At 35.1% G+C, this 21,421-nt stretch overlaps 1 non-coding gene across 1 annotated transcript; it reads left to right on the top strand.

Annotated features, from left to right (window-relative positions):
- The first annotated feature begins 521 nt into the window (after positions 1–521).
- LOC128777460 (U6 spliceosomal RNA) lies at positions 522–625 on the top strand. The gene has a single exon (XR_008422720.1). It is a non-coding gene; the product is annotated as a U6 spliceosomal RNA (small nuclear RNA).
- Positions 626–21,421: the final 20,796 nt, after the last annotated feature.

The following is a 21,421-nucleotide window of genomic DNA, read 5'->3' as shown; positions in this document are numbered from 1 at the left end:
TGGAGCCTGCTTTGGATTCCATGTCTCCCCGCTCTCTCTGCCCCTACCATGCTCATTCTCTGTCTCTCTCTGTCTCTAAATAATAAATAAATGTTAAAAAAAATTTTTAATAAAAAAAACTTCTATAAAGAACCCACATTTAAAATCACACTCAATGGTGGGAAACTAGAGGCTTACCACTAAGACTGAAAACAAGGAAAGGATATTCCCTCTCATAACTCCTATTCAACATTACACTATAAATCCTAACACATTAAGACAAAAAAAAATAATAAAATGCATACAGTCTTTGAAGTAAGAAATAAAATTGTCCTTGTCTAGAGATGGCATGATTGTCTATGTAGAAAATCACAAAGAATCAACAAAAAATTCCTGGAATAAATAAGTGATCATCGCAGAAGTGCAGAATAGAAGGTTAAGATACAGAAGCAACTGCTTTCCTCTATACTGATGATTAAAAAAATGAAATTTGAACTTTAAAACACAATATTATTTACATTGGCACCAAAAACAATGTAATAGTGTTCACTTCAATGGCACACATACAAAAGTTGGAATAATACAGAGATTAGCATGGCCCCTGTGCAAGGATGACACACAAATTTTCAAAGTATTCCATATAAAAAAGGAAAAAGAAAATAATGTAATATTCAGATATAAATCTAACAAAATATGTACAGCATTTATATGAGAAAAGCAGAATATTATTCAAGGATACAAAGAGATGATCTATTAAGCCATAAAGGATGTGAAGGAACCTTAAATGCATATTGTAAGTGACTGAAGTTAGCCTACATGATGCTACATAGTACATGATTCCAATTACATACATTCTGGAAAAGATAAAACTAGAGTGACAGATAAATAATCAATGGTTTCCAGGGCTCAGGGGTGAAAGGAATGAATGGTAAAGCACAGAGGTCAAATTTTTTAAATTTAATTTAAAAAATAGCTGATAAAGGTTAAAGTGACATAGGAGCCAACTAAAAGATCCCCAAAGGTCAAAGCTGGAACAACTGGGGCAATAAAATAAAGTAGAATTGGATTGCAACTCGAAGGTTAAAGTAAGTATCCATGAGTCCATACTGATATAAACAAATGATTAAATAAATTAACAAATGAGACAGAAGAGACAAATCTCAGAAGAATTCCACATAAATTATTTAGATACTCCATCCTAAAGGCAGAGAACAACTCCCCATCCTTAAGTGCAGGCTGTACATGGTGACTTCCTTCCAAGTATGAAAATAGGAGGGAGAAGGCTGCCTGTGTAGCTCAGTTGGTTAAGCATCTGACTCTTGGTTTTGAATCAGGTCATAATCTCATGGTTCATGGGTTTGAGTCCCACATTGGGCTCTGCACTTAGAGTGTGGAGCCTGCTTGGGATTCTCTCTCTCTCTCTCTCTCTCTCTCTCTCTCTCTCTCTGCCTCTCACCTACCCATGTGCTCTCTCTCTCACACAAAATAAACATTTTTTAAAAAAAAAGAAAGAAAATAGGGAGAAAGTAACAGTAATGAAATCTGGAAAACATTACTTCTGCCTATTGACCAAGGTCAACATCAATGGTCACAAATCATGTAGATTGTATGTGCCCTTGATAAGATATGATAAAAATGACACACTTTACTTTTATGATCTTCCTTCCTTAAACCCATAACTCCAGTCTAATGCATGAGAAAAACATCCGATTCCAGTAGATGTTCACCCTACAATACATTTGCTGAGTACTCCCCAAAATTTCAAGGTCATCAAAAACAAGGAAAATCTCAGAAATTATCAAAACCTAGAGGAGATTAAGGAGACAGGATCCCAGAACAGAAAGGAGGAATGATATGAAGGCTAAGGAAGTCTGAATAAATTATGGACTTCAGTTAATAATAATGTACCAATGTTCGTTCATTAATTTTAACAAATAGATTATGCTGATGTAAGATATTAACCATAGGGGAAACTGTGTGTGGGGTTGGGTGTGGGAGAAAGATGTATGGGAACCCTCTGTACTATCCATTAAATCTTTCTGTAAATCTAAAACCTTTCTAAAAATAATCTATTAATTAAAAATTAATATTCTGACTAACCCATTGGCACATACTTTAATATAAGTAAGATTAATTTTGGAACATAACTGATAACCAGACCATGGACCTTGGCAATGCCCACTACAGTGTAGTGCTAAGAAGATTTAGTCTGAAGAAACTTGTCATCCTTACTCATTTATTATAAAAATTAAAATGCTATAATTATCTATGAAACCATTTCTTATCAGAATATAAACAATAGTTACCCTTGAACAACACAAGTTTGAAATGCATTGATCCACCTATGTGGATTTTTCTTTGATAAATACAATACCATAAATACATTTTCTCTGATGATTTTCTTAATAACATTTTCTTTTCTCTAGCTTACTTTATTGAAAAAATACAGTATATATGTAACATGCAAAATATGTGTTAATAGACTTTATGTTATCAATAAGGCTTCCAGTCAACAGTAGGCTATTAATACTTAAGTTTGGGGGGCAAAGTTATATGCAGATTTTAAACTGTGTGGGGCTTGACACCTCTAACCCTCGTGTTGTTCAAGGGTCAACTATACTCAAGTTTCCTCCATAGTCTTGCAACCTAATCTAGCCACTTTCCTAACTCTTTGTTCCCATTCACAGCTAATCTTAATCCACAGTTATATTCACTGTTTCTACCTCTTTATTTTCCACTTCTCATTCATAGTAATTTGGTTCTGCCCCAATTACTCCTCCAAAGTCAATAATGGTCTACCTAAACCAGTAGGCACGCACCTATTATTTTACTTCATTTCTTGGAAGTATCTGACACATTATCTATTCCTCCCTTTTTAAAACACTTTCTTCCTTTTCATTCATCACATTTCATTTTCCTGGTTTTCTTCCCGCCTTTCTTGCCTCTTCTTGGTGTGTGTGTGTGTGTGTGTGTGTGTGTGTGTGTGTGTGTGTGTGTGTATGAGAGAGAGAGAGAGAGAGAGAGAGAGAGAGAGAGAGAGAGAGAGAGAGATTCTTATCCTGTCCTTAAATGTTATTGTCCTTAAAGTTTAGTTAAGCAAATTCTTTTCATTGTATGTTACTCTCACTGTGTGATTACCTTAACTTCTATAGGCTTTAGTAGCTACTATCTGTTGTCTAGGGCTCTCTCCTGAGCTTGGAGATACTATCCTACTTAATTGGTATTTCCACTTTGCAGCGCCACTCACATATACAAGTCAAAAAGTCCCAGAATTATCTACCATGTCCTCTTCCCCTAACTCCTTATACTCTATATTCTCTCAGTACATGGTATCACCATTGTCTACTCAAGACAACAGTCATTAGAATCAATTTAACCCTCACCTCCAATATTAAGGCATTCCTTAATTCTCAGCATACCTCCTAAAAAACCTTCGCAAATTCATCAACTTCTATCCATCCATAGAACTACCATCCTACTTCAAACCATCATTATCTCTTACCTAGATTTCTAAAATAGCCCCTTCTAGGTCCCCACATCTCCATGCCTTCTCCCTCCAGTTGTTCTCTATTCTATCTCATCATTACTAATTCAAGACATTTTAATGATTCCCTTTTGTTATTAGTTTGAGATCCAAATGATTTAATTTTGCCTATAGGGTCTTTCCTAATTAGGGTCCCACTTAATATTCCAGTCTACTTTCCTGCTTCTTTCCCTACTTCCCTAGTTCCACCTCACACCATGCAAACTGCGTTCAGTTCCTCAAATGTCTATGCAGCTTTCTCTGAATGCAACATTACCCTAGCCCACTCTCACTGTCACCTACTCTAACCTCAGAGTTCACTTTAAATAGTCCTTTCAAGAAGCTTTCTCTGAATCCTCAGAGATAGTTGCCTCTCCTACATATTGCCAAAGAACCTTTTTCTTCTGCTCTCAAAACCCTTGACACACACACACACACACACACACACACAGATAATTTTAAATATCTTCAATATTTATCCATATTGCTAATTAAACTCCAAGCTCTCCAAAGGTAATAAGAATATCGATATTATTTATTAACTCTTCCCCAAAATATCTGAGACAATGACTGATGGTCAGACAATATTTGATACATTGACTGAGTGATGAAAATATAAATGGATGGTTGCAATAACTCAAAAAAAAAAACTGAAAAGTAGATAATCTATTTAAACTTAGAATTTAAAAAAAAGAAAAGAAAAAGAAAAACACTTCTCTGGAATGAGTTACAGCTTGCCTGGAGCTTTTGATTCTAATACATTTTCTTAGAAATAGACTTGGTTTCTATGTGTATGAAAAATTCATAAAGAATACCCACTGTATCCCAGGTTTAAAGTAAGGATTTCCAAGAGAGTATTATTGCATTAGGTTGCAATAGTCATGTTAATCACCTAATACCATGTTTGAACTACACATGAATGGACAGGACCAAAATTCCAAGACATCAAAGGACTCAAGTTTGATAATAATAGTTTGGAAGCAGTCAGAGAAGAGTTAAGGAAGGAACTGTCAGCAACTGAAGGATAACAGTGGGTATTAACAAGTACATATCACAGGGCCATGACTGCAAATTCAATATCGGATGTATAAATAGCAATACAAGCCAGAATGAACCCCTGGCTCAAGCAGCCTTTAGACTTGACAACTGGGCAGTTTAGGAAGATTTCAAAGCTTCACAGAACAGACACAGAATAGATGACAACATTTTGAGTATTAGTAGCAGCAAAGTATATAGAATAATAAGGATGAGATAAAGATATTCTGTCATGTCTATGTACAGGAGAGGATAGAAAAACAAAAACAGGTAGTGAAAAATTTATAGAGTCAAAGATACATATAATATTTTCTCCAAATTAGCTTTTATTCATTTAAAAGCAACAATGACCAAATAGTTTCAAAATGTTTTAATTTTTCTTTTCATTATACTTAAATTAAAATCCTACAGAGGCGCCTGGGTGGCTCAGTTGGTTAAGCATCCGACTTTGGCTCAGGTTATGATCTTGCGGTTTGTGGGTTCACGCCCTGCAATGGGCTCTGTGCTGACAGCTCAGAGCCTGAAGACTGCTTCAATTTCTGTGACTCCTCTCTCTGTCCCTCCCCCACTCACGTTCTGTCTCTGTCTCTCAAAAAATAAACATTAAAAATAATTTTTTTAATCCTACATAAAAAATTAATAAATATTTTTCTTTTAAAATGTCTAATTGCCATGTCTTATGTTACAAAGAAACAGGCATCAAATGACATTAATGATAAAGTCTGTTAACAGAATTAAAGTAACAGAGTTTCTCTTGACTTCTCTACAGTTTGTATTACTTATTATTGACTTTTTTGTAAATGAAGATACTCTCAAAGAAGGAATGGTTGTTTTTATATCATCAATTCTGAAAATTCTACTATTACATCTTCCTTCACTGATGTCATCTCCACTCAGGTTATTCACAAAGTAGTTGGGTTAGGAAACAACAACACTTAGATTTTGTCTCAAATGTTTTAGAGAAACTAGCTCTAAGGATCCAAATCACCAGGCTGTTGCAAATCCCCTACTCTTCTAATTTGACCTACCACATGTTCAACATCATCAAAAACCTTTTGAGCCCAGAAGTATGATCCAGGTTTCCTTTTTTATCTCCCATGTGTTGCATACTAATAAGAAAGGAAATTCTCATAAGTGCTCAAAAAATACTTGTTTGGTAAATGAGTGAACAAGGAGTAAGAGAAATAAGTCCCTAATCTTTCGCTCACCTTGTGCCAGGTATTATGCCTAGATGAAAAGAGTGGATTAGAATGTACTTGACCATCTATCTTTATACATAGTATCAAGCTATTGAACCTCTAATTTATGAAAGGTGTGAGATAACTTGGCATATCGCTTTGTTTTAATTCTTTTGTTGATTTACTTCTAGGAGTTCCACATTTTCTCATTATCTTTCTTTTCCTGCAACCATTTGTGCATATAATTGCTTTTAAACTATGAAGTTGCTGTAACAAATAGTGCTGTCTTTAATAAAGAAGACAGTAGTTGACAGATTAATGACATTAAATTATTTAATAACCTCCTATCTTTAAATAAATTATAAGAGGCACAGTTCATTTGTTTATTTTTGGTCCTCAGACTTTGTATAGGCAGTTAATACATAGGAAAGAATTACAGCAAACTCATTTCTGCCTCAGGAACTAGAGGTGAGTTCTTCTCCTAGGGATGAATACCTATTTGAATTTCTATACGGAGTCAAGTGCCAATTACAATAAAACAATCTAAGCATCTTTAAAATCTAAAGGCCCATTCACTGGATAAATTGGACTCCAAAATTTATGGAAATAGTGATTTCATAGAAGCTTGCACTAACTTGTCCCCTTGCCTAATGTGCCCATTGAACTAAACTACACAAATGCAAGATTTTATGGGAAAAATTATATTAGCTAGCCATAGGTGGAAACATCTACGTTTTCAGCTGGTTCTTCTTAAATAAAGAACAGTCATGAAATAAAACCTATAATTATGTTTATTCCTCCAAAGACTAACCATTCTTAACTTTAGAAAACAGGCTTACCTGTTCATTTAAATTTATTAAAAAAATGAGAATTCACTCCTTTAAGTCTCAAATTCAATTAAATTTAAATCTTTGAACTTTTTTTGAGTCTTGGGCTTTTTTTCTGTAGTTTGTTTAACTTAATATTTTCTGGAGGTGGGGTTTTTCTGTTTACTTGTTTGATTTTGTTACTCAATACAAATACACTCCATCTAATTTCCTTTCCATATTTCCATTGGCTTTGTAAAATAACCTGAAGTGTGTGCATAGACTTGAATGGAACACATTATAGAAATACATAAGTTTTTAGTGAGAAATTTTTTTAAGTATGTATTTTTTAAAATTTGTAGATAAGTTTTAGAAATTACTTATTCTTGGTTTATGGATATGATACCTAGTTTCCTAAAATATATTTAGCTATCCAATTATGCTCTGTTTATATCAGTTGTGACATTCACTGTCATTTTATAACATAATTTTTTAAATTTCAGCACATAAAGATGTGCCCCACTAAGTATATCTATTCAAATTTGGATACTATGACAATAAGTACTATGATTGCTACAACCATAGGAAAAACGTCGAGTCCCACACTTGTTTTCCTTACGTTTCTACATGGTGGTAGCTAAGTGTTCCTTGTTCAACTATGAGTGTTCAACACTGGCAGACTTGAATAAAAATTTAAAAGTATTATTTTTAAAAATGTATTTTTCTAATTTGGAGGTAAAAAAAGAAAAAGAAGAAAGAAAAATATGTATTTTCTGAGCATGCTTTAAAGAAACGAATCCCTTGGATAAACCTTATTACTGACTCACAACATTTATTTTTTAATACATTTTGTGTGGATTGCATTCCACATTTTGTGTGGATTGCATTCCACATTTTACACAATCAGCTCAGGCCTGAAGTCAAAGTTCCCATGGCTGTTTATGTCTGAGTGGGCACTGAGTGGTCATTGATTTTCTTTCTCTATATATAGTCCCCCCCTACACCCCCGTCTAATCTCCTCTTCTTACAGGACACAAATTGTACTGGATTAGGGCCCACGCTAATGGCTTCAGTTTAATTTAATTACCTTTGTAAAGGTCCTATCTCCAAATAGCGTCATAATGTGAAGTACTGGGGGGACTTCAATGCGAATTTTTGGAGAACACGATCAAACCCATAACTACCACAAAATTCTAATCACCCAAAACTCAAAGTCCTTCTGACTGCTTTCTTTTTTTTCCTCTTTCCATTCAAATACATTTTCTGTAAATGCTACTGTGACACTTTTCCCTACTCTCTATATCAACTCTAATGGAGATTTCTTATCTATACTATCACTATATCATGCTAACAAACTCACCAATACTGTCTACACATTTGCCGCGGTAACTGTCTTTCTAAAACTAAGCAGTAATAATGCTACATCAACTCAAAAACCTATGGTGACTCCTAAGTTACTGCCTAACAATTGCCTAATAATAACTTAGACTGCTTTTTAAAGGTGTCCTCTGACTGCCTTTCAAGGCCTGTCTTGATCTCCTTCCAAAGAGGTCTCCACTATTATGCCCCATGATTTCTGTGTGGAATCTTTAATTTCTAGAACAGTGTATTTTATATTGTGAGGGAAAAAAAACAGTATTAGTGAATTATAAAGCTAATTTTAACAATAATTTTAGAAACCAAAGAATAGGATGCAATAGAATGGAATGTATCAGAATATATCAGAATAATATTTTAGAAAGTATCTGAACATTCATACATGCTATGAAGTTCAGACTTTTTTTCTTCCCCACCAAGTTATTCCTTAAGATTCTCCTGAGTTCTTTATTTTATGCCTCTCTTTGAATATTTTCAAGATACCATTACTTTATACATAAAATATAAATTATACTTATTTCCCCAAGCAGTAATTGAATTCCATGCACATAAGTCCCTGTTTTCTGAAAGTTTCCCTCTGCCTCCTGACTGACACGTAGGTTCAGAACCTACAAGTGTGCCACATGGCCCTTGTGCACAGCAGCATGACAGCAGTAAAAGCATTAAAGCACACCATATTTCTCAGCATTTATTAGATTTCAAAACCTCCTAAACAGCCACCACTGAGCAATTTTTAATTTAACACTGAATGGACTTCAGCTATTAGTCATGTAAAGTGTTGCTATAGGTGCTTAAAAAGATTTGTGTCAGTTAATCATCAACAGAGCCAGAGCACTACAAACCAACACAAAATGAAGACCTAAGAGTGAAAGCAAAAGTGAAATCTGACTGTTACAGCAACAGAGTTAGGGGGTTGGGAGGCCCTTCTTTGGTAGGATAATGTAAGGACATAATAAAATATCAGGTTCCAGAGAGAGGAGCATCATGAAAATCAGCAAGTTATTCCTGATATGTTTTATTTTGTAAAGGAAATACAAAAATAAAGCAACTCCATATAATTAAAAATAATTATAAATACTTGTATCTATTCACTGATGTTGCAAAGAAGCCTTTATTCTAACTGAGTTCGGTCATCTCTCTCCTGGGAGTCCTTGCTCTATATTTGTGCTTGAAAGAAAACATACAGACCACAAAGAAATGAAAAGGGTATACCTCAAATTACAGAAAAATATATATTTTAAATTGTGTTCCTCATTGTCAACATAATTACAAGACTAATGCCTTGTTTGTTATTTCTATTTACTTTAAACATGTCTCTAAGATCTTATTTCCATTTCCACTGTGGATCAGTGGTTCTCAAATGCATAAGAATCACCTACAGAGTTTGTCATCCAGGCAATCCAAGACTTTGCCCAGCCTTGGACTAAGGGAGTTTTATGTTTTAGAGTGCCATCCTTGAAATTTCCCAAGTCTCCCTCCTGTGCATGGGATTGTAGTGCTTTTTAAGAGGGCACCCGAGCCTGAAATCCTCTTGGGAGTACTTTCTAAGCTTCTAAACAGTGGGGTAGACCAGATGTCATAAGGAGTTCTAGGGTTTGTTGCCTATAGACTTGGCACTAGGCCCCATCCAGGTGATAGTTCCAGAAGTGCAGCATGGAAAGTGGATCACCAGAGTGGTAAGGTTGTGTTATTTTTGTTGTTGTTGTTGTTGTTGTTGTTGTTGTTGTTGTTGTTTGCATAATTGTATGAAATTGGACAGACATAATAATGCTGGCACACGGAGTTTGAGTGACCATCACTCACTGGAAGATAAGTTGATCCACGATTACACAATTAAATTCCAAATGGCACATATAACATGACCAGAAAACAAGTAACCATTTACAGTTTGCTGAATTCTCTGGGAAAGATTTGCATTTGTGGTCATCATCAACAAAGCACAGTAAAACTTTCAACAGAGGCAGCAGAGGCTAGCATTTATGAGCAGCGCGACGCATGATGCAGCACCATAAGTGGTATTACTCCACAGTAAATAAGGGGCATGAGGACATTGATTCAATACAAACATATTCCAAAGAGCCATGATACTTTTGAGTAATAACAGCATTGCTATCCTTTTCTCATGGTGGGAGAAATAAAATTAACCAAGAATGATGCATTTGACCACCAGGAACATAAAGAGATGGTTCCTAGATCTGAATTTAAAAAGATGATGCGTGGACCCTATAATGAATCTTCTCATGTACCAATTAAACAATAAACAAATACTTAAGTACTTCTTCCCAACTGTATTATTTTAAACCATCATTCATAATCACTATTCTTTACATGGAACCATGAATTTTGTAATACATGTGTAATAAAATCAATTATACAGATACCTACAGAAATATTTACCTGAGGAACCCAAACCCCAGCGCAACCTTGATTCCCAATTCCCTCCTGGTTCATCTCTCTTTCTCTCTGCCTTCCGTTGCCCACCTCCCAACTCTACTCCAACTTGTATCTCCTAACCAGCACTGAGGCCAAAGCAGAAGACTCCATCTATTTTCCTATCTGGTGATTTTACAAAACCTTGATAAGCATTTGTGGTGCATAATACATGAGACTCAGAAAATTATGTCCTGATTTTTAAAAAACAATCATTTAAGTTTGGAAGCTTACCATAAGGTAGGATAACAGAAAGCTCTCCCTGATGAAGAGTTTATGTCTCTTCTTTCAGATAAAGCTAGCTGATTAACAAGCTTGTTATCCTATATCCAAAGGTTGGAGTCAGCTGGTTGGAATGGTGTTAGCTGAGAAACGAATTTTGACATCATTTCAAGTCATTCTTTTGTTCAAAACAGTACTGAGGTTGCTTAGAATCATACATATGTGTCAAAAAAGCGGTGGGGGGCAGTGCCTGGGAAGCTTGGTCAGTTAAGCAACCAACTCTTGATTTCAGCTCAGGTCATGATCTCATAGTCGTGGGATTGAAATCTGCATAGGGCTCTGCACTAGATGGGGAGCCTGCTTAAGATACTCTCTCTCCCTGTCCCTCTGCGCTCCCCACTCACACTCTCTCTCCCTCAAAAAAAAAAAAGAGTATATATGCTCATGAAGGCTTCTGATTGTAAGAAGCTGAAGGCTTCTAAACATCAAATTGGGAGCAGTTTGAAGCCATCATAATTAAGCTTTGAAAGTAAACTTTGTGGAGAAGAAATTGATCTTAAATTAAAACATTGAGATAAAACATAGAAAAAGACATTAATCCATGCCCATATACTGCATTTCTTGAAATCTTGCTTATGATGGTATTTTCTTCCAAGATATAGATCTATATAGAGATATTTTGAGGTTAACAAGTACTCCATTATAATTTTAACAAATGATTTTTCTATGTATCTTGTCAAAAATATATCATTGTTGGATAGTTTTTGCTTAGCTTTATCACAATAGACAAATGGTACTTAGCAAAGACCCAAATAACCAGAAAGTCAAGGCCAGTGGTCCCAAAGAAAGCCCCTTTATGTTTCTCCTTAAAAGAAAAAGACAGCTAAAAAAAAAAAAAGGTAGATTTCATGAAATGGGAAATGGAAAACATATTGTATGCATTTAAAATGGATGATCTGAATATAAAGAAAATCCCTTTCTCCCTCAGTTCGCTCTTCCTCCACAACGAGGGCATGAAACTTTAGAATGAGTCAAGAGGGCTGTAAGACGTGAGAAAGTTTCAACTATTCCAAATCATTATCCATATGTGGATTTTAAAAATCATTACTCCTATGAGATTGTTTTTAATTTCTAAGGCTCCATAGGGCATTCTTTGGTCTTATATCCTACATTCCTCCTTTGTTTGGATGTTATAAAGCAGTACTGAAACTCTATAGTTCATTCTGATGAATACCTTTATTTACTTGGGAATATGATCTTCATCTCAGAAGGACTAGATGTAACATTTGATACAAAGGTCACCACTGCTATATTGCTTACAAATTACAATTTTTAATAGCCCTTCTGCCTTACTCTTTACCCCCATCACCCACATACACCTAGCATGAAAAGAAGACCTGTTCTTCTGGCAGGTTGAATATAAAACACTAAAGTTTTTGTTTAAATGAAAATTATTTTCAATGAGTCCTCTTGTTAGTTCAATTAATGTGTACGGAAACTTGATGGAAGCTATAGCCTATTTTGCTACTATGTTGCTTATCTGTGAATACGGTATTTTTTAAATAGAGTTTTAATTTATCATATCCTATGCTAAAATATTTTATTTTTTTAACATTTTTTTTAACGTTTATTTATTTTTGAGACAGAGAGAGACAAAGCATGAACGGGGTTAGGGTCAGAGAGAGGGAGACACAGAATCTGAAACAGGCTCCAGGCTCTGAGCTGTCAGCACAGAGCCCGACGCGGGGCTGGAACTCACGGACCGCGAGATCATGACCTGAGCCGAAGTCGGCCGCTTAACCGACTGAGCCACCCAGGCGCCCCCTATGCTAAAATATTTTAGACTAAACTTTTCCGTCCATCAAAAACTACGGCCAATTTTCAAATATTTACTAAGAATCTAATGTACATCAACAAGACAGGACAGCTATACAGAAAAAGACCATGACACCTTCTCTGCCATATCTGGTTGAGCTCAGTGAGAGGTTATGCTCTCTCACACACAAAAATAATGATAACCGGTAAATAATTATGAAGGAATTATCTAGACTTGCCCCTAGTTTTGTAAATTCAAAGGCCTGTAGAAACTGGGTTGACTGTGAGGCAATAAGTAGACTCGAGAACACACGCTCCACCTTACTGAGTATCCACTACTCTAGACATTTGTAGAAATGTGACCCTTGATTTGCCAATTTTGGCTTTTTAAAAATGTAACATCAGGGGCGCCTAGGTGGCTCAGTCGGTTGAGCATCGTCCAACTTCGGCTCAGGTCATGATCTCACAGCTTGTGGCTTCAAGCCCCGCATTGGGCTCTGTGCTGACTGGCTCAGGGCCTGGAGCTGCTTTGGATACTGGGTCTTCCCCTCTCTCTGCCCCTCCCCTGGTTACACTCTGTCTCTCTCAAAAATAAATAATAAAACCCTAAAAATAAATTAAAAAATAAAAATGTAACATCAAATTTTTTAATGTAAAATCTATCAATTTATAAATGTTGGCCATAATTCAATTCGGACAAAAAAAAACAAAAAACAAAAAAACAGCTCTATGACCTAAACCAAAAAACATCTGCAGGCCAGATGTGCTAACAGCCATCAGTTGGCAAGTCCTAGTCTAGACTAGTGACTTCTAACCTTGTTTATCACCAGCATCATTCAATCATTTATGATTTCTACACTGAACATGCATCCTTCTATACATGTCTAGGAGACATGTCTGTCTCCTCCTTCTATTTATTTACTGGGGTGTGATGGGCTCCTCATTACTTCATTCCCCAGAAAACACTCCTGAATCTATGAAAATACACTTCTCTAAGCATATGATCATGATGCAAAGTTACAAAAAATAAACCCTGATATAAAAACATAATTACAGTAGGATATGATTTTGTGAGGATGAGAAAAGACATATAAATGGACACAGAGATAGCTGATTGAAAGGAAATATACCCAAATATCTCCAGTGTATTCTTCTGAATAGTGAGAGGATAGGTAAAATTTTAAAAATACATTTCTGTCTTCGGGCAATAATTATATATTTTTGTATATACCCACTAAAAGAGTGTTCAGAGTATACTCCGCCTAGAGGTGTAAGAGTGGGAATATGTGGGAAGGAAGGAAGTAGTGGGAACCATATTTTTTCTGAAAGTGAGTACAAGATTGGTTGCATACTATTTAAATCTCCTTAGAGTCTTTTCAAGTACTACTTAAATCTCTTAGAGTTATAAATGCTCTGAGAAAAAAACTAATTGTCACTAACAAATAAATGCACAATTCAGTATTTTTCTTTTAAGAGGTAGATACACATTGGTCACCAGGCCTGTCCCATCCTGGCACCAGGGAAGGAAGAGACAGTTCTGAGACGCTGTATAGCACATCCCACAGGGCACATGGCTCCATATTTCATGCTGGTATCATCTGAGTTCTTAAGTCCCCTCATTTCACCATGTTCACTTCAAGAATGATTTTTCTTTTACATACACGATTCCCTTTAACAAACTGGAGAAACACTTGATTTGGCTGAGAATGCTCAAGAGAGCCTCTTCCACTGAGTGGGCAGACTCATCCTGTGGAAACATGCATCCCCCAGTCATCAGATGTGACTTCACTCCTCTGAACCTCATCACTTTCTTCCTGAAACAAATACCTGTATCTTTGTAAATCAATGTGTCATTTAAAAACTTTTTTAATAAAATAAGGTACACAGAAACTAATGCAAATAATTATATTACATTTTCAAGTTTGCTGTGGTATTTTTAATTTGTTTCTTTTTTAAATTTACCCCTTATTTTTCTTTCATGATAACCTCTCCTATCATTCTTTCCCATAAGCTCTTCTTTTTTTTCTCTCTTTTTGCTGTTTCTTTCTCTCATTTTTCCCTTAATGGAAAGGTAGATGAACATTATCTATTTAAATAAACCTCATATTCATATAAAATGGAAGGGCAAACTAATATATATATATATATACATATATATATATATATTCATGTACACAATCACAGACTTCTTAACATTTAACGTATCATGAGTGGATTTGACAACATGACAAATCACCTAAGAATGACTTAAACAAATAAAATGTATTTTTCTTACATAATAAGAAATCCAAAGATAGGCATTTTCTAGGATTAGTTTAGCTATTCTGAGATACCATCAGGGACCCAGGCTTTTTCCATTCTCCTCATCATCTACCATTTTAATGGTTTTGACTTTATCTTCTTGCTTGTCACCTCTTGGTTACAAGATCCAGCCAATGGCTGGAACCCCAGAAATCACATCAACACTATAAAAGAAAAGAAAATATGGACAGCGGTACAAGCTTGCTTTGCCCTTTCACCAAGAAACATAAAAGCTTTCCCAGAAACCCTTGTAGACCTTCACTTGGATCTCATTGGCTACATTTTAACCTTCTAAGTCATTAGAACTATGTTATGTGGCCAAATCTAGCTGCAAAGGAAATTGGGAAAGAGAGTATATGCCTAGAGTTATTGCTGCATCAAACAAAACTCTTGTTTTGTTAACAGTAAGAAGAGAAAAATAGATACCAAGTGAGCAAATAACAGCATTTGCCATAGTAACCTATTTAAAGGGTAGCAAAAGTATTCCCTACTGCCATATATACAACTCAACTAGGCTAACAGAGGATTCAGTAAGACCTTTAGAAACCTACATGAAAAATAAATATAAGTTATCTCTAACTAGCATAATGCTTGTTCTTAGTGGAGTGGCTACCTGTGAAGTGCTTTGGTACTTCCGGAGAAAATTATCTTAGCATGTAAAAATCTTCCTTACCAAAGTTTTTGCCCCATTGAATTAGTAATACTTACAAAGAAATGACTTGCTTTGCAAAGGTAAACTTGAGCCGAGGTTATTCATGTGTTACCAATTCAAAGTCAATAGAGTGTGAACATTCTGTTACTATATTGCTTTAAAACAAAGCATGATAATTAATTCTGAGTGTTTAAATTCAGATAATGAGGTTAACACACAAACAGTATTAAACTCCTATTGAAGTGACAAATTATTTCATTTCAAATCCCTTATAGTTTATAATGTCCTAATAATGCAGTTTTCACTAAATGGAAGTAGCCAAAACCTGTGATGTTGAAAACAGTATTTATACACCATAAACAAGTCATAGTAGGGTCTCACATTGCCAGCAAAATAATAATGGTGACTTCAAAGTAAGCCTAATTTCCTGGTTTTAAGATTGGCAAATTCTCTCTAGGAAGAAATTGCTTAACTCATAGACTCTCACTGTTGCTTTCTTTTCTAAATTTTCTGGAGTGTACAGATGTCAAGAACCCAAAAGCATATGAATCACTTTTCCTTTTTCTCAATTATGCCACAACTTCCCAGTTTTTCTCTCTCTCTCCTCTCAGATCTTCTCTGTACTATGCAAATTTTCCCTTACCCACCAACCTTCCCTAACCTCCCATCCTTCCTTTTCCCTCCTCATCTTACCAATCCCACCAACTGTTGCCCTTGTAAATTTCCTTGAAGTTTGCTCCAGGTCTCTCAGAAAGTCAGCAGCAGAACCAAAGGGAAGAGATGTGGTTCCATAACCCTGAGGCACGGTGCTGTCCAAGTGCACCTTGTAATTTGGAGTTGGCTACGCATGAGTAACAACCTAAATTACTAACACACTACCTAAAGAGCTTTATGGGTCCAGTTGGTTTTTGTTTATTTGTTTTAGAAGGGATTTTCAGCTCTTTGCCACTTTTTCTTACTCTCTTTGTCTTTTCCCCCCTTTTCAATTTAGTTATTGTTTTTAGATATTTGATACTAAATTATTTAAATTAAACTCTTGGTGACAGAGAGGATCTTCAATTTTTGAAAATGGAAAGGCCTCTGGGAAAAAGCCAGCTCCCTCCTGCCACCCACACAAACCTATTCATTCACTACAAGGCTAAAGTAACAGATTCCGAGATGGATTGCAAAGAAGTGAGGGATTTTTCCAAATAAAATGCCCTTTTATTATTCTTTAGTCCTCTTTAAGGAGCCAAAGTATGTGTCATTAAATTAATCTTTAAACTGCCTCTTTAAATGGCTAACAATTCTCATTTCAACTGTTATGGCATAAAATTTAAATGCAATTATACACAAAGAAATTGCCTTCTTCCTTTGTACCTGATAATGACTGGGTCATAAGCTGCCCTAAATCTATATATATCCTTTGCTTAGTCATTTGCAATATAGTTTATTGTAGGTATTAAGTGCTATTTAATGAAATAGCTTAGAATATTAAGAAAGTATTCTGTTCTCTAGGGGTAAAATGGTAGCAATTCAGACCTTTACTCAAAAGCTTTTTGAAAAATGAAGGCTCCAACTTGGTTATGGTATGTGACTTAATTGTGTAGCTATCTGAATCCTCCTGCTATCCATCACTCTCCACGTTTCTGAATTATCAAAACAGAACCTTGAGGCACAACTTTGCTTTTCTGAGAAGAGGTCTTAATTATGAGTCCTAGATATTTTTTGTTCAGTTTATTCACATATTCATTCCCTTATGTAACACATGGAATCTGCTTATGTCTTGCTTATGTTAAGAAAAGTTCACAAAGAATAGGTTGTCATAATCAAGTCAACCAGGGAGTACAGTAATCACTTTAACAACTAATTACATTGCAATTCCTAAAACACAGCAAATAATTAAGAGAAAAAAGTGAGGAGGAGTCTAATGGCTTGAAAATTAGAATATATTGGTTTTGAAAATTATTTTTTTTTCTTGGAACTGGAAATTACTCCTCACTTTGCAGTGACTGAAATTCAGACAGGCAAAGTGACATCCCTGAAGTCCCAAGCCTGTTCATTGCCTGAATCCAGATTCAGGTGACAGTTCTTTTCCCAGTGACCTCCCACTCAAGCTGCAGCCTCTGAGATAATGTCTAAACATTCTTCCATAGATACTATGCGGACTTAATAATACATGCAGTACAGCTGTAAAACATGGCTATTTTCCATAGGTGGGAAATTGAATGGTATGGACATGATAATTTTTAGTGAAGCTTTTAATTGAAGAAATGCATATAGTAATATTAATATGAATAAACATCCATAGCCAAGATGTTGCTAAGAATGCGTGTGGTAAGTGTCCAAAACTAGTAAGAATACTCAAATCAATATTAATGTCTATGTTGGTTTATGACCTGCCAAATGTGAATTCTCTTCTCAAATACACACATGAATTTGCTGTTGATTATTATTTGACAGGACACATTTCACCTGCAGCAAAATTCAACATTTTACTACCAGTAGCATTATTTGAAAGCTAATCAATACTTTTTGTTAAAGCTTCAGGCACAAAGAAGCTAATCATATGCAACACTGATGGATGGAAAATATAAAATCAGATTTACATGTTTCTGGCTTCCTTTAAAATGGTAGTAGGGTTATAATTATCAGGTAATATCTGCTATTGAACCATTAGGCTTTGGATTAACTGTTAGGAGATGGGAGTTTTAGCAAACATTGATTATGCCTCTGATAAAATTTTTCACACATAATGAGATGGTCAATGTCAGATTAGGTAAGAGAGTAACTGAGAACTCTATTTTGACTCAGAAAGGTGAAAAATATAATAATAGAAACTGTCCAAGAGACTAAAATCTGGCTTTTGGCTCAATTTAATGAATGAGAACTTGAAGAGAAACTCATATACTAATACAGAGATTCAAAATTATTGTATCAGCAGACCTTCAGACCAAGAAAAGAAAGCTTATATGTTATTAAACTGGAAGAGTATACATTTGCCTGGGATAATTATTCATCTTCAGTCACACACTTTAGACCTATATTTCAAAAGTGCAGGAAACCAGGATTACATTATCTTTTCCAAAATGCTTATTCAGTAACTTAAATATTATAGAATAGCTGACTATAAATGCCTCTAAGGACTTAAAAATTCTATCACTTCCCCTGATTATGTGTTTTAAAACTTGACCCTGAAAAATAACAAAGATATTACAATCACATTTCACAGAGATGACAAAGACAGGAAGCCCCAACATGCCAAATGAAAGATTAGTTCTTTAATCATGTTCTTCCATTGCCTGTACTTTTGAAATGTTGATATTCATGTTGTATCTATCATATATTATCCAGGCTCAATCAACAATTCACCTCTTTAAACTATTAATAATAAACTAAAGTATTTATTAACATAATGGTTGATTTAAATCTTAAACCTAATTCCCAATCTAACACTTGAATATAAAACCGAGCACTGGAATAAACAACATTAGCTTTTCCTTGCTAAAATACCAAGGTTGGCTTTAAAATAAGTCAGTTTACTGGTGTAACCTATGAATTAATGTGCCTTATAAATATGCCTTGTTAACTGATTAATGAAATGCTTATAATTGCAAATTGTAAATTAGATTGAGGCAGATGGATAGATAAACGAATCTATTTGAAATGTACTTCCTTCCTATTGCATTAAACTAGGCCTTATTTTGGGCTTGGATAATAATAAGTTTTCAGGTAATTTGAAGTAATTTTCTGCCATGAGCACTGATCACACCCTCAATCAGCCTCAGGGACTGAAATGAACATTGTTCTCCACCCCTATCTTCAGCACATTAACTCAAAATTGATTTTTTTACTCATTTTTCCAGAATAGTGCAATCAGCAGGTGATCACTTCAGGAAGAAAACCAATGTGTTCATTCAGGTTCTTTTTATTTTTCCCAGGCTCCTAACAATGATGGCTTGTGATCATATACAGCCTACAAATTTACTATGGATGTTAGTTGGTTTTCATCAAAGATCCTCCCTCTTGCACCTATTTCTTAATAATCCTTTTGAGACTTCCACCTTCATCCATTTATTTAGCATAAATATAATAAGTGCTGGCTATACAAAGCCATGGCATGACATTTTGAAAGAAAGCACAATCTATTCGGGAAACAGATAAATATATGATTTAGTTCAATGCAATATGAAGACTACAGAAATGGTGGTTTGAATAAAAGGAGTAGAGATTACTTGAATGGGAAAGGAGAGAAATCATCTGAATAAAAATTGAATGAAATTTTGTGAAATGTCTCAGATTGATACAGCATTTCAGGAAAAAGGAAAAGTTTGAGTAAACAACATAGAGTTAATTCTGCTTTCTTAAAATTGAATGTAAGTCAAATTATATCACTACATCTTTTCCAAAAAATGGGTAGAGTGATCAAAAATAACTCTTAATGGAGATACTTACAACTAAAAAAGAACTAAGTCAACAAAAGAGAAATAAAGAAGGAAAAGAAACAGTCCTCTTAGAAGACATCAGGTAGATAAAACAAAAGCAACTTAGCTTTGAAATTGTATATCTATATCTGTCAGTGGGAGAAAGTTCAAAATTCATTCTAAAGCAAGATGGGTCTAAAGCCAGGTCAGAATACATGGCTATATATTTTTGTGTCTATTGTGAAATTTTTGTAAGACTGGAATTTCTCATAAACACATCTTACTATTCTTGAAATGTGCCTACCACAATATATTTAGGAAGACAATAAAATATTTGTGGAAAGAGTATAAAGTGGGAACGGAGGATGATACAGAGTTGCATCTGACAAGTCTTCTCTGAAATAAATTCAGAACTTAGTCCCAAATGAGACGGAAAAAAATAGTTTGAATAAAGACTTGGGTTTGAGTGTAGGCCCTTCCATGTCCTAGTTTTGACTCCCATAATAAAGTAATTTATTCATTTTTTAAAAAAGAAAGAATACCTGTCATACCCAATTCACACAATCAGTCAAAGTCTTTATTATGCACTACTCATTGTACATTCTAACTGAGCCTTGCCTAGTAATGGATAATAATACCTGCATACACGCTGACAAAAGAAATACCTAGTACCCCACACATGGGCAATGGTCCTCAAACACTCACCAACAACTGGCCTGATAATCCAGTGCACCCTACCATACTTTGTATCTGTCCTTTGCAACTATCAACCCCTTGATCTGAACTTTAGCATAGGCACCTCTGCCTTCAAACCCTGAATAGACATATTTCTCCATCTCCGCTCTTGCTGCTTATCTCATTCTCTGGTCAGGTACTCAGTGCTGAGCAAGGGATTACCACTCCATCTCACTCCAGACCCCATCTTGATTGGGGTAATAGAGGCCACTGCTAGGGGATGGATATAAGACTATAGTGTAACCTGTACTGCAGGTCCTAAAATTATCGCACCCAGGTACTCATTTTCTAATGGGTAACATGTGAAGAAGTGATCATAATTCACAGACATGAGTGTTTCAAAAGTATTATATTTAGAAAGAAAATAAGGTGAATGAATAGTAGATGAAGAACACCTCAGAGAGGAAAGGCATCACATTCTGAAGACTAAGAAGGTAAAGTTCCAATGCACCAGGGACAAGAAGAAATGGTGTGTCTGAGCAACTACATACATTCTTCTGATAAGGACAACACAGGTAATTCCTATAATTTGTTTCTACAGGCAACTACTAATTGTTTGGGGGAAAAAAATGGGTTAGTATATGAGTTAGAAGACTAAAATTGCTACAAAGAATTATAGGAGTGGCTAAGAAGACTGGAAGAGACTGTTGACAAGATAAGACTGTCAAATGCCTTTCTTCCAGAGTCCAACTAAAATTAAAAATCCGACGTACTCACTGTTTTGTGATTTTTCCAGCATCACTTGTCAATGCTAGAATCAAAGACTAAAACATAAAAACATACACAATGAAGTTTAAAAAAAGATTAATAGAAGAAAATTATAGACAGGAATAAAACTATGAGAATTGAGAATAGAGAGAGGCTTCTTGCCTCAAATTATATGACTATCGATGCACTTTATAAAGTCTAAAGCCCTATGAATTTGGGAGGCATTATCTTTAGTATTACTAGAATATTGCGTGTGT

This window comes from Panthera pardus, unplaced genomic scaffold (genome assembly GCF_024362965.1).
Source record: "Panthera pardus isolate Hobbes unplaced genomic scaffold, ASM2436296v1 HiC_scaffold_16, whole genome shotgun sequence".
In the NCBI taxonomy this organism is placed as follows: domain Eukaryota; kingdom Metazoa; phylum Chordata; class Mammalia; order Carnivora; family Felidae; genus Panthera; species Panthera pardus.
The sequence above is the reverse complement of the archived record's forward strand: the minus strand, read 5'-3'. Positions and strand labels throughout refer to the sequence as shown.